Here is a 14,654-nt window from a genome sequence, read left to right as displayed (position 1 = left end):
GATTGAAATAGTTCATTATAAATGGGAAGTATGTAAGTTTCATCGGAAATTGCTGACATATAATTTAAATTAAAAGACGTGCATTAGAAGTAAAAACTATTGTATATATTGGACTTAAGCAGCTGCCTGATTCTCTGAGGTTCGTCTCTTTTTGGCGCAGCTGGCGGGGCACTGGAGAATCATAGCGAGTTGTTTAATAGCTTCTTTGAAAGGAAATTGATTTATTTATTACAGTAACAAACTAGCTTCAACCCAGAGGAACTAATTTACATAAGGATCGATACTGCAGATGAAATTTTGTAAGTATCATCGGTATCACGGTTTTATTCATAGCTGAATTACAAACTAGAAGAAATCGACCCCGGGTTGCCTTGAACTTCCAACCTTCTCGGTTAACGGCTGATCGTGCAAGCCAATTGTCCGGGTTGAAGCGGTAGCTAGCAGCCTAGTAAAAGACGATCACGCCCAATGTTAATAAATACAATATTGCCTAACTCCTAAAAATAGAATCAGATCAGAATAAAAAGTACACGATTAGCACCACCTTATCTGCAACCCCTAGAAAATTTTCTGTCCCTTGGCTTGAAAAACAAGAAAAGTGGTAGCTACTTCAGCATTCTGCCTAAACGGCCTATTTTTTTCTTTTTTCTTTATTTTCTTCCACAGATGGCTTGGCACTGGAACATCACAGAGAGTTGTTCAATGGCTCATTTTAAAGAAAAGTATTGGGGTTAAGACCTTCTGTAATTACACTGTTGAGCTACCCCCATTTGGGGTAATCACAGGGATCAACCAATCCGACGGACAATGGAAAGGCCTCGCCCTGGGAACGCCTCCTTCATGATCAAGACAGCTTTCCAGACAGGTAAGTAGGTTTAGATAAAAATCTAACATTTTACAAATATCTTTCGACACAAAAATGTCATGGAATAATGTCATTACGCCATGACGTCATGATTATTATATAAGTGACCAAAATAATACAAAAATGATATTAATATGGTTTCATCCAAGCAAGCTACACGTAAGTTAAAAAAAAACAGTGCTACACAATAAGCAGAGAAAGCATCTTGAAAAGAGAAAAGCAAAGGTATTTAACAGACCAGTATTATCGAGAACTGAAAATTAAACGAACCAAACCAAAGATCTCACAATGACGAAATTTTCTTGATAATAATCTTCAGAGCAGCTTCAGAGATCGGTGGATCGAAATCTGACCAAAGAACGCTAGACAGTGAGGTTCGATGAGTTTCGATCCATCCATCTCCGGGGCAAACACCCAACGCACTTCCACTACGCTAAGCTGCTCTCGTTAATGAATGTGATTAAAACGGTTTATGATGTATTATATGGAAAAGGGTATCACGGTGAAACTTTCAAGATAAGATAAGATATTTATTTCAAAAAATGACTATCACAAGCCCCGAAGTGCCGAATTCGCATTTCGGGGTCATATAATAAAAAAATACATAGAAATAGCACAACAACTAAAAAACTGGCTAAACAATGCCAAAAACAACAATATCAGAAAGGCAAAGCCATTCATTAGTCTAAAAAACAAAAAGTGTCAAATGTAAGAAAGTTAAAAAGGCACAAATTAAAACAAAACCAAAAAAAATTGAGATAAAAATAGTGTTAAAAAGGTTTAAAAGAGAGTATATAAAAAGGGGAGGGATCGGAAGAGCCAAACGGACACCAGCATGGGTATCACCAGAACAAAAAAACAAAAAAAAAAAACCTAAAAAAAAAAAAACACTAAAAAAAGTGGTTTATTTGATCAGTAATGAGGGGGACAAAAGTTTTTTCATATCTGGAGGTTAAACAACGGATGGGGGACAAGATAGGGATGGGTTCAGAAACAGTACGTGGCAGGCGGTGTCTGGATGGGGAGTGTCTTTTGAGGAAAATGTTTTCCGTGCAAGGGTTTATTATTGCATTTTTTGCAAAACGGAGGCACAGCATTCCTCTCCTGTGCTCAAGAGTATCCAGCTTGGCCTTTTTTAGAAGGAGTGAATTTGGTACCAAAGTTTCTTTAAAAATAATTCTTAGGGCTCTTTTTTGAATAGATTCAATTTTATCTGATTCATCACGGGAGATGCCAGGATGCCAAACTGGACAAGCATAATCAAAATACGGGCGGACAAAGGAGGTATAAATCCTTAAAGAATGGGATGGGGGGATGTTAAATTTATTCAAGAGCTTAAGGAGAGACATGGACGCATAAGCTCTACGGACAATATCTTTCACGTGGATATCCCACTTTAAATTAGAGGAAATTGTAACCCCAAGTAATTTAAAGGAAGAAACAGAAATATCTGAGGGGATAGGGTCAAGGAAGGCGGGAATAGATTTCAAGAAATTTACCGTCATTATATTTGACTTAGTGGAATTTACTGTCATATTTAGGTTCTTAGCTTCATCCGAAATGTGGGATAGAATTTCAAGGGGGTCACTTTTAATATTCCTGTGACATACTTCGAGGATCGACAAGTCATCCACATATTTCCACCTTTGGGGGAAGTCCTTACCAATATCGTTAATCATGACTAGAAATAAAAGTGGTCCCAATAAGGTTCCTTGAGGAATTCCACAATATATAGGGAGGGGGTTAGAGAAAATATTTTTGTATTTAACAACTTGGGATCTATTTGGAAGAACGATATAACAATATTTACTAACAAAGGATCAAGTTTAAAGTTAACCAGTAGTGAACGAAATAGGATTGTGTAGTCAACCAGGTTAAAAGCTTTTTGGAAATCAACTAAGACAAGGTTCAGCCAGACATTTGGTTTATCAAGGTTACTTATTATGGTATGCATTAAGTGCACAAGGTAATGGGTGGTGGAAGTTTTCTTTAAGTTACCAAACTGCCAGGTGTCAATACGCGGACAAATTTTATGCTTAAGCCAGTCACAGAGGAAACCTTCATAAAGTTTGGAAAAAACAGAAGTGAGCGTAATGGGGCGAATGTTGGCAAAAGTCAGACTGGTGCATTTTTTAGAGACAGGTGTTGTAAAACATTGTTTCCAGCAACATTGGAATTTACTAAATTTTGTGATGAGGTTGAAAATATTTGATAAAGGGTCAGCAATTTTGTCCGAAAAGGCTTTTATTAAGTCAACTGGGATGTCCAGGGGACAAATACTTGATTTTCTAAACTTTAGAATTTAATTATAAAATCAGAGGGAGAAATAAAGGGAAAGGAAGTCTTGGGAGGAATAGTTGGACTTGAGCCAGTGAAAGGGGGGAGACTTTGCACAATGGAAGCAAGGTACAAGTTCAGATCGTTGGCAGTCTTATTAGGGTGTTCAGGGAGATGAATATCAATTTCGGAAGGACTTTTTCTTCATATTTATTTAGTTTTTCTTTACAATTGCTTGTGCTTGTTAGAATATAGATCTTTGACTTTATTATTATAATAATTAGAAGCTGCTTTTCTTAATTTTTTCTTTAGGAACTTCCTTAGACTATTAGCCTCAGTAGTGCGACCTGCTTTGAAAAAATTGATTTTTTTTCTTATAATTTTTTTAAAAGACTCAGTAACATAAGGCTTATCTGTAGAACATGTTTTAAAAATTTTCTCAGGAAAGTGGAATTCATAATTACTCCTCAATAGATTTTGGAGGGACAAAGCCAATGTAGTCAACGTCATTTGTTTGATACACAGTGGACCAATTTTCAGTAGTAATCCAGGAGCCAAAATTGAAAAGTCCTGAGTCAGTGAGAGGTCTATAAGCGGTTTCAGTTATAGAAAACGACTGTTTAACTTTAGCCAGCGGAGATAGGAAAAGACTAAAGTGGTAACCACCCCCTAGAGGGGGCAGAGTGGAGACGGGTTTGTATGTTTTGAGCTGGATGTTGAACTAAATTGTAACACACTTTGTCGATTCTTATCAAACAGTTCAGTTGTAAAGAACTGTGTAGTAAGAGTGACTCGTCTCTATAGTAACCGAAACCCTAAAAAACAGAATTTTAATATCAATAGATACATTAAAAGAATCGGGTTGGTATGCTGATTTTAAATATTTAAGTTTCAGATAGAGAGTCTATATGCAGACACAAATGGTATAATCAACATGTTAATAAGAATCTTCAGAGGAGCTTCAGAGGTTGGTAGATCGAAACCTAACCAAAGAGTGTCACAAGGTCAACCAACCCAACGTACAATGGAAAGACCTCGCCCTGGGACCACCTCCTTCATGATCAAGCCAGCTTTCCAGACAGGTAAGTAGGTTTAAATAAAAATCTAACATTTTAATAATATCTTTTGACACAAAAACGTCATGAAATAATATCATTGCGCCATGACGTCATGATTATTATATAAATGACCATAATAATACAAAAATGATATTAATATTGTTTCATCCAAGCAAGCTACATTTAAGTTAAAAAAAAAACAGTACTAGCCTACACAAAAAACAGAAATAGCATATTGAAAAGAGAAAAGCAAAGGTATTTAACAGACCAGGATTATCGAGAACTGAAAATTAATGGAGCCAAACAAAAGATCAATGAGCATTATCACAATGATGAAGTTTTCTTGAAAATAATCTACAGAGCAGCTTCAGAGGTCGGTGGATCGAAACCTGACCAAACAACGCTACAAAGCCAGGTTCGATGAAGTTTCGATCCATCCATTCCCGGGCCAAACACCCAACTCACTTCCAATGCGCTAAGCTGCTCACGTTAGTGAATGTGATTAAAACAGTTTATGATGTATTATATGGAAAAGGGTATCACAGTGAAACTTTCAGGGATTTTTGAGCAGGATATTGAACTAAATTGAACCACACTATGTCAATTCCTATCAAACAGTTCGATTGTAACGAACTGTATAGTAAGAGTAACTCGTCTCAACAGTAACCGAAACTCTAAAAAACGGATTTTTAATAGCAATAGATACATCAAAAGAATCGGATTTGTATGCTGATTTTAAATATTTAAGTTTCAGATAGATAGTCTCTATTTAGACACAAATGGTATAATCCACATCTATATAAGAATCTTCAGAGCAGCTTCAGAGGTTGGTAGATCGAAACCTAACCAAAGAACGCTAGACCATGGGCCCAACGAGATTCGATGAGGTTTCGATCCATCCATCTCCGTGGCAAACGCCGAACCCACTTCCACTAGATTACAGCTACAGCTACAACTAGATCTCGTTCTTTTCTATAAAATTGTGGATTCATCAAAAACTTTCCCATATAATACATCACAAACCGTTTTAATCACATTCACTGATGGGAATGTGATATTTCAAACATGTAAGCTTATCAGCAAATTACTCTTTTCGAAAGGGCCCAATTATGAATTTGACAAGTCCCATTATTGTCTTGAACAACATCAAATTGTATACTTTTTCCTTTAAACTTCAAAATGTGTGACATATAAAAGAGGATAAAATAAAACGCTTTTCAATGTGTGGACAGGGGTCCGCGCGAATGCAGCCACCACTACCAAAATTACACTGTTGAATTGCCCACATTTGGGTTAATTACAAGGGTCAACCAATCCGACGTACAATGGAAAGGCCTCGCCCTGGGAGCGCCTCCTTCACGATCAAGGCAGCTTTCCAGACAGGTAAGTAGGTTTAGATAAAAATCTAACATTTACTAATATCTTTCGACACATAAACGTCATGAAATAATATCATTACGCCATGACGTCATGATTATTATATAAGTGGCTATAATAATACAAAAATGATATTAATATTGTTTCATCCAAGCAAGCTACACGTAAGTTAAAGAAAAAAACAGTACTATACAAAAAACAGAGATAGCATCTTGAAAAGAGAAAAGCTAAGGTATTTAACAGACCAGGATTATCGACAATTAAAAATTGAAGGAGGCAAACAAAGGATCAAGGAGCGTTATCACAATAATGAAGTGATCTTTATAATAATCTTAAGAGCAGCTCCAGAGGTCGGTGGATCGAAACCTGACCAAAGAACGCTAGACAGCGAGGTTCGATAAGGTTTCGCTCCATCCATCTCCGGGGTAAACATCCAACTCAATTCCACTGCGCTAAGCTGCTCATGTTAGTGAAAGTGATTAAAACGGTTTATGATGTATTATATGAGAAAGGGTATCACAGTGAAATTTTCAGGGATTTTTGAGCAGGATGTTGAACTAAATTGAAACACACTGTCAATTCTTATCAAACAGCTCGATGGTAACGAACTGTATAGTAGGACTGACTCGTCTCAATAGTAACCGAAACTCTAAAAAACGGAATTTTAATGGCAATAGATACATCAAAAGAATCGGATTTGCATGCTGATTTTAAATATTTAAGTTTCAGATAGATAGTCCCTATGTAGACACAAATGGTACAATATCTTACTATTATTCTCTCTGGCTATATGGCTGCATCTTACAGGTCCTCGGTAATTTAATGCATGCCATCCTTACCTCCCTTCCTCCCTCCCTCCTCTCTTCTACCAAACCCACTAGGTTTTGCTAATACTCCGTTATAACGTTATAACTACGTTTCTTATATTGCAGGTTTATTTTGACTTTGGAACCTACTAGATGGTGATATCTGCTTTTAACATCAAAGCTATTATATACTTCCTAGCTCTTTGTATAGCTAATTTGTATTTTCTAAGAAATCATGTTCAAAACATTTGAATTTGTCAATTAAAATTTCAATAGCTGGATTATCATTTAAATGATGAAATTGATTTGACATTGGCATTATGGTTGTAAATATATAAAAAAAAAAACAGTAAAGAACAAACCACGGCATATAGTAACTAAAAGTTAATATAATACCATGGTTGCAGCTCTTGCTGCAACCTAGTAAAAGATGAACCGCAGCCCAGAGTAACGAAAAGTTAAAAAGCATGGTTTGAAAATCCGGGTTGCAGTGATAGTAGTAACTAAAATTCCATCTTTAAGGACTTTTTTCAATTTCTATTGCTTTTTTAGAGTTCAAAGCTTAAGGTGCTTTGATAAGTGTATGCTCAAATTCTACTATTTTTGCTTGAAGGCCATCTATTCTTCAACGCTACATTGTTAGTAACAAGATAGAAATATAAAATTAATCAAGTAATTGGAATAATGAAAAGGATATATACTAACAAAACCAAAGTAAGAAATTATTCATCTGATAAAGTCTCATTTTTTTATGTCTGTGTATTTTCTTTGGTGATTAAAAATTCAGCTTTTGTGTCCATATTTGAAGCAAATTTAAGAATGTACCACCAATATCTAAGGAACGGGTTAGAGCCTTAAGTTGAAACTTTCAGGGTGAGTTGACACAGATTTTCAGCTAACCAGAAGACACTGAGTGCATACTGCTAATACTGTTACTACGATGGCCGCTACAAGTGAGAATAGTAAGGTATTAAGGTGAAATTTTCAGGGAATGTTCAGGGGGAGCTTCAACTAAATCAAAACACATTATATGCATAAAGGTTTTCAAATGGGCATACAAGTAATATTTTAGGAGCAGCTTAGAGAATTAGCTTGACACTTTTAGGGCATGTTGAGGGGGACATTGCACTAAAAAAAAGGCACTATGTGCATTTTACCACTATTGCTACAGCTACGATTACTACTTCTAATGAGGTTAAGGGTATCAGGGGCAAACTTTCAGGGAATCCTTAGGGGGGTATTGAACTAACTCAAAACGTACTATGTGCCTTCAGGTTGCTAAAAGATGTCTCAGGAACAACGTAAAGTATTAAGTTGAAACTCCCAGGGCGTGTTGAGAGGGATGTTGAACTAACCAAAAGTCACTCTGTGCAAACTGCTACTACTATTACAGCTACTACTTCTACTATTACCACTACGGATACTATTACTGAGGCTAAGGGTGTGAAAAAAACTTCCAGAGAATGTTTAGGGGGGATGTTGAAATAAACCAAAACATACTCCCTGCATGCAGGTTACCGAAAAGATGCATCAGGAATACCCCAGAAATGGTCCAACTGCTTTGAATGTCACTCAGAAGGTCCAATTAATGAAACAGGTGCTTGTGTACGCAACTTTTCACATCAATGAATCAAGTCTCTAAATTATTTTTGAAAATAGCAATTTACCATTTCATTTTCATAGGCAAATGTCTTAATCGTTTGAATGCAAATTTACCTTTTTGAGAAAAGAAAATCAGGGGTTTTTGAATCTCTTAAAAATATGACTAAATAGTCGAAACTTTTATTTATGAGCCAGAAATAAAACCCAGTGGCTGTTCTACTGATTATTTAAATTATTTTCTCATTAACAACCAAAGGGGGCTTTAGTCATTACTACTGATACAACTAACAACTCACCTCAGAACCAAGCCGTCCTAGGCCAAAAACAAGCGCTTCAGCAATTCTACTCGAATCTTGGTTCAATTTAAATTTGAGTAACTTATAATTACGGATTATTTCCAAAAACATGTACGGGGACTTTAATCCGGCTAGGGCACTGAAATTAGGGCAAATGGTTATTGGATTTTTCACCATCAACTTTTGTAAACTATATAAAATTTTTCTTCTTTTTTTCAGGAGAAAAAATATGATTTTCAATATATTCAAGGGCTAGGAAATTACAAGTGTGGTTTCTATTAAATTTAAAAAGTGCAAGGTTTACAAAATTGATTTGGGTTCATGGACTTTGATTTCTCCTTGAAAGGGGTGCGTTGATCCCGGAGGTACTGCAATACCAGGCCAACGTGTGGAAGGAGTGGAGCAAGCCCCAACGTCCCTCCGGTTACTAAAAATCAATTTAATATTCTATCTATATGTAGAGACCATATCAGATATTAAGCTGATAAGAACAGATACTACACTACACTTTGATCATAGGCAGCGCGCTAGCGCTGCCTAAGTAAAGAACGATGTGGGCACAATGTAGTTTTTGTTTTGGTTTTTCTCCATACCCGGGCACTTCGTATCGAAGGAATTGTCGTAGAAACTTCGAAAAGGGCTTATTCGATTGGAAATTGGAGTGGCTAGTGCCCTTTTTAATAGTCGAAAGTGATTGGAGGGCAACTAGCCCCCCCCCCACGCCCATCATTCCCCCAAACACATCCAATTAAAATCTTGTGATAGCCATTTTGTTCAGCGTAGTTGATTTTCAGTGAGAAAATATGTTTTTGAGGGGGACACTCCCCCACAACCCTCGGGGTAAGGGTTTTAAGTTATGCCCTGGGGGCACATAAGGTTTTTATAGAAGATGTTGTCGTAGAAACTTCAAAAAGGCTCATTCGATTGAAAATTCAAAGACTAGTGCCCTTTTTAATAGTCGAAAGTGATTAGAGGGCAACAACCCCCCCCCCCCCGCACCCGTCATTCCCCCGAACACATCCAATCAAAATTTTGAGACAGCCATTTTGTTCAGCGTAGTTGATTTCCGGATACAAAATATGTTTTTGAGGAGGACACTCCCCAACAACCCTCAGGGCAAGGGTTTTAAGTTATGCCCTTGGGGCATATAAGGTTTTTATAGAAGTGTTGTCACAGAAACTTCAAAAAAGGCTCATTCGATTGGAAATTCAAAGGGCTAGTGCCCTTTTTTATATTCGAAAGTGATTAGAGGGCAACTAGCCCCCCCACGCCCATAGTTCCTCCAAAGAAATCCAATCAAAATTTTGAAATAGCTATTTTGTTCAGCGTAGTTGATTTCCAGATAGAGAATATGTTTTTGAGGAGAACAACCCTCCCCTACAACCCTCGGGGCAAGGGTTTTAAGTTATGCCCTGGGGGCATATAAGGTTTTTATAGAAGGCGTTGTCGTAGAAACTTAAAGAAAGGCTCATTCGATTGGAAATTCCAAGGGCTAGTGCCCTTTTTAATAGTCGCAAGTGATTGGAGGGCGACTAGCCCCCCCCCCACCGTCCACAATATCCCAAACACATCCAATCAAAATTTTGAGATAACCATTTTGTTCTGCGGAGTTGATTTCCAGATAGAAAAAATGTTTTTGAGGAGGACTCTACCCCACAACCCTCGGGGGAAGGGTTGTAAGTTATGCCCTGGGGGCATATAAGGTTTATATAGGTGTTGTCGTAGAAACTTCAAAAAAGGCTCATTAGATTGAGAATTCAAAGGGCTAGTGCCCTTTTTAATAGTTGAAAGTGATTGGACGTTAACTAACCCCCCTCTCACGCCCACCTTTTCCCCAAACACATCCAATCAGAATTTTGAGATAGCCGTTTTGTTCAACGTAGTTTTAAGTTTTATAAATTTGGTCTTTGAGGATGACAACCCCCTCACAGCCCTCAGGACAAGGGCTGTAAGTTATGCCTCGGGGGCATATAAAGTTTTTATAGAAAGCGTTGTCGTAGAAACTTCAAAAAGGGCTCATTCGATTAGAAATTGAAATGGCTTGTGCCCTTTTTAATAGTGGAAAGTAATTGGAAGGCAACTAACACCTCTTCCGTGCCCATCATTTCCCCAAACACATCCAATCAAAATTTTGAGATAGGCATTTTGTTCCACGCAGTTGAATTTCAGGAAATTATACCTTTGATCAGGACACTCCCCCCCACAGTCTTCAGAGCGAGGGTTATAAGTTATGCTCGGGGGGTATATAAGTTTTTATTGAAATCTTTGTCGTAAAAAACTTGAAAAAGGGATCATTCGATTGAAAATTCAAAGGTCTAGTGCCCTTTTTAATAGTCAAAGTGATTTGAGGGCAACTAGCCCCCTTTCTCGCCCACCTTTTCCCCAAACAGATCCAATCAAAATTTTTAGATAGCCATTTTGTTCAGTGTTGTGGATTTTCAGATAGAAATTATGTTTTTGAGCAGGACACTCCCCCACAGCCCTCAAGGCAAGGGTTTCAAGTTATGCCCTGGGGACATATAAGTTTTTTACTGAACGCGTTGTCCTAGAAACTTCAAAAAGGGCTCATTCGAGTGGATATTGAAATGGCTAGTGCCCTTGTGAAAAGTCGAAAGTGATTGGAAGGCAACTGACACCCCTTCCACACCCACCATTTCCCCAAACATATCCAATCAAAATTTTTTGATAGCCAGTTTGTTCCACGAAGTTTAAAGTTTAAAGGGTTATAAGTTATACCTTGGGGGCATTTAAGGTTTGTATTGAATTGTTTGTCGTAGAAACTTGGAAAAGGACTCATTGGATTGGAAATTCAAAGGGCTAGTGCCCTTTTTAATAGTCGAAAGTGATTTGGGGGCAACTAACCCCCCTCTCACGCCCACCTTTTCCCCAAACACATCCAATCAAAAATTTTAGATAGCCATTTTATTCAACGCAGTGAAAAGTTTTGAAAATTAGGTCTTTAAGGATGACAACCCATCCCCACCCCAACCCTCAGGGCCAGGGTTTTAAGTTATGCCCTGGGAGCATATAAGGTTTTTATTGAAAGCGATGGTGTAAAAACATCCAAAAGGGCTCAATTGAAAATTGAAAGGGCCAGTGCCCTTTTAAAAGTCGAAAGCGATTGGAGGGCAAATAACCCCCTCTCACGCCCACTATTTCCCCAAACACTTCCAATCAAAATTTTGAGATGGCCATTTTGTTCAACGTATTTGAAGGTTCTGGAAATAAGGTCTTTTAGGATGATAACCCCATCAGAGCTTTCAGTGCAAGGGTTGTAAGTTATGCCCTGGGGGCATATAAGGTTTATATAGAAAGTCGTTGTAGAAATTTCAAAACGGGCTTATTTGATTGGAAACTGAAATAGCCCTTTTTAATTGTCGAAAGTGAGTGGAGAGTAATTAGCCCCCCTCTCACGCCCTCCATTTCCCCAAACACATTAAATCAAAGTCTAGAGATAGCCATTTTGTTCCAAGCAGTTAAACTTAGATTTGAGAAATGGCTTAGAGATAGCCATTTTGTTCAACATAGTTGAAAGTTCTGGAAATTATGTATTTAAGGATGACAAACCACCCACAGTCACCAGAGCAAAGGTTGTAAGTTATGCCCTGGGCATATAAGGTTTTTAATGATAGAGTTGTCGTAAAAACTTCAAAAGGGGCTCTTTAAATCGGGAATTGAGAGGGTTAGTGCCCTTCTCAATAGTTGAAAGTCATTGGACGGTACTATTCCCCCTCTTACCCCAACAAGTCACCCTACCCCATCCCATTGTAATGTTTAGATCGCCCTTTTGTTAATCATAGTAAAAAGTTTTGAAAATTAGGTCTGTGATGATGACTACCCCCCACCCAGCCCTCAGGACGAGGGTTGTTAATTATCCCCTGGGGGCATATAAGGTTTTTTATTGAAAGCGTTGTCGTAGAAACTTCAAAAGGGCTCATTTGATTGGAAATTGAAAGGGCTAGTGCCTTTTTTAATAGTTGAAAGTGATTGGAAGGCTTGAAATTTTTATAGTAAAGGTTGATGTGGTTATAATGTATTTTTTGTTGTTTTTGTTGTTGTTTAGACCAGGGCACTTTGTATCGAAGGAGTTGTCGTAGGAACTTCGAAAAGTGCTCATTTGATTGAAAATAGAAAGGGCCGATGCCCTTTTTAATAGTCGAAAGTGATTGGAGGGAAACTAATCCCCCTCCCACGCCAGTAGAAATGCCTTATTGACTCGTGACAGGGCTCCTTATATGGGCATAGCCTCCCTAGGGAGAACACGTGGTTAATGGGGTCAGCGGTAGCTAGCAACCTAGTAAGAGACGATCACGTCCAATGTTAAGAAATATAAAAACCCATAGTTCCTAACAGAGGAGTCAGATCAAAACAAAAAGTACACCATTAGAACCGCCTTGTCCGAAACCCTTGTATAAGAAACTTTCTGTCCCTTGGCTTGAACAGCAAGGGAAATATATTGGCATGAAAATCAAGAAAATTTACTTTAACCACGTTATTCTCCCCAAACGGGATATTTTTTTCTTTTTTCTATTTTTCTTTTTCTTTTCCACAGATAGCTTGGCACTGGAACATCGTAGAGGGTTGTTCAATAGCTCATTTTAAAGGAAATTAATTGGGTTAAAAATCTATAGTAACTAAAATAAATTATTTCTAAAAGAGAATAAATTTTTCCACCAAAAACTGCATTTTTGATGTCTTTTCACACTGCAGTCTTTCAAACATAATCGTAGACCAGCGGTAAGATTTGAACCCACTCCTCCGAAGAGACTGGTGGCTAACACCAGTGTCTTGGACCACTCGGCCAGGCTGCCTCTCATAAATAAATATATATGTGAATTTGGGTTGCAGCAGTAGCTAGCAACCTAGTAAGAGACGATCAGTCCCATGCTAAGAAATATAACAAAACTCCTAAAAATAGAGTAAGATCAAAACAAAAGTACATCATTAGAACTACCTTGTCTGAAACCCTACTAGATAAATAATGAATGTCGTAGCTTTATATTAGAGCTATGGAGTGAATAGAAAAACACGAAATTATATTGTTGTTTCTGATGACGTCATGAAATAATATCATTGCGCCTTGACGTCAATAAAATCATTACGCCTTGACGTCCTAATTACTACTTAAGAACGGCACAGATGTAAATTCTCTCATTCTTGATTAGAATAATGGTTAGATCGAAGCAAGCTATACGCAATTTGAAAAAACAGTATTACACAAACAACAGAGATAGTATCTTGAAAAGAGAAAAGCAAAGGTATTCAACCGACCTTTATAATAAAGATCGAACATTTCCCTATACTAACTTGCATACGCAACTTCACTATAGTTAAGATTACAGTATTTATATTATGCATCATTATAAATTATAAAAGGTTCAAATGTTCGAAGATTATAGAGTTAAAAATTTTCCCACCCCGGGAATCGAACCCGAGCCTGTTAAGTGAAAGTTAACTATCCTAGCCACTAGACCATATTGAAAATAGCGACGAAGACCACACTGCCTTTCCATCACAAACAACAAAAGTACGAAGAACAAAAGGGAAATCTTTTTGTAAGACAGTGGAGATAATTTGAATGAATATTTCGGCCCTATGTCCAAGGGCCGTCCTCAGCAAGACAAAAATATATAAAAGAAAAAAGACTCACAACAACATGCGACCAATAAAACCAAAAAAGTGGAAATTCTTTCAAAACAGTCCTAGCATCATTACTTCAGCGAAGTTCAACCAGGACTGATAAAAAGTAAGTTAAAACAAGGCGATTCAATGAGATGAAAGAAAAATAATTTAAAAACATGTTCTTATTGCTAATCCAGCCTTTTTGGCAGCTAACCTCAAAGGTCTTTTTGTGACCGGTTCTGTGTTAATGTCTATTGGTTTCTTAAAATATTTTGTAAGATCATTTTTAATTAATTTTGTCTGTAGAGTATTTAGCGTATATTCCGCCAAGTCCCGATTTAAGGAAATATTATTATTAATCTTAAGTCCGATTTCAAATGATTTTCGGACTATCTGTTTTATGATAAGGTCCTTGCTAATAAGGACAGATTCATCAAAAAGTATATTGAGGCTAGGAATTTCAAAACCACGACTGCCTAATGCAGAATCAGATGAAACAGTGAAAACATTAGAATTTAGAGCTTTGACAACATCATCTTTATGCTGTTGTATGTACTTTTCTAAATTCTGGTGTATTCTACCTATATAATATTTGCCACAATCGTATGGTATTTGATAGACCCCTCTTAGGCGAGTAACTGGGGTTTTATCTTTACCAGAATTTAGAAAATTTATGATTCTAAAATTATTTGTGAATACTACATACAGATTATTTTTTGTGCAAACTTTTTTAAGATTTGTAGTGATTTTT

General features: G+C 37.2%; 2 non-coding genes and 1 pseudogene across 2 annotated transcripts; all 3 read right to left on the bottom strand.

Annotated features, from left to right (window-relative positions):
* Positions 1-717: 717 nt before the first annotated feature.
* On the bottom strand, positions 718-873 carry LOC148950572 (U1 spliceosomal RNA). The gene has a single exon (XR_016142054.1). It is a non-coding gene; the product is annotated as a U1 spliceosomal RNA (small nuclear RNA).
* Positions 874-5,429: 4,556 nt separating this feature from the next.
* LOC148950571 (U1 spliceosomal RNA) lies at positions 5,430-5,591 on the bottom strand. Its single transcript, XR_016142043.1, has one exon. It is a non-coding gene; the product is annotated as a U1 spliceosomal RNA (small nuclear RNA).
* A 3,033-nt stretch (positions 5,592-8,624) lies between these two features.
* LOC148950570 (U2 spliceosomal RNA) lies at positions 8,625-8,834 on the bottom strand (annotated as a pseudogene).
* Positions 8,835-14,654: the final 5,820 nt, after the last annotated feature.

Source organism: Artemia sp. Qi Xiang Cuo, chromosome 7, assembly GCF_049724085.1.
Source record: "Artemia sp. Qi Xiang Cuo chromosome 7, ASM4972408v1, whole genome shotgun sequence".
In the NCBI taxonomy this organism is placed as follows: Eukaryota; Metazoa; Arthropoda; class Branchiopoda; order Anostraca; family Artemiidae; genus Artemia; species Artemia sp. Qi Xiang Cuo.
Note: the sequence above shows the minus strand (reverse complement) of the source record. Positions and strands in the feature narration are given on the sequence as shown.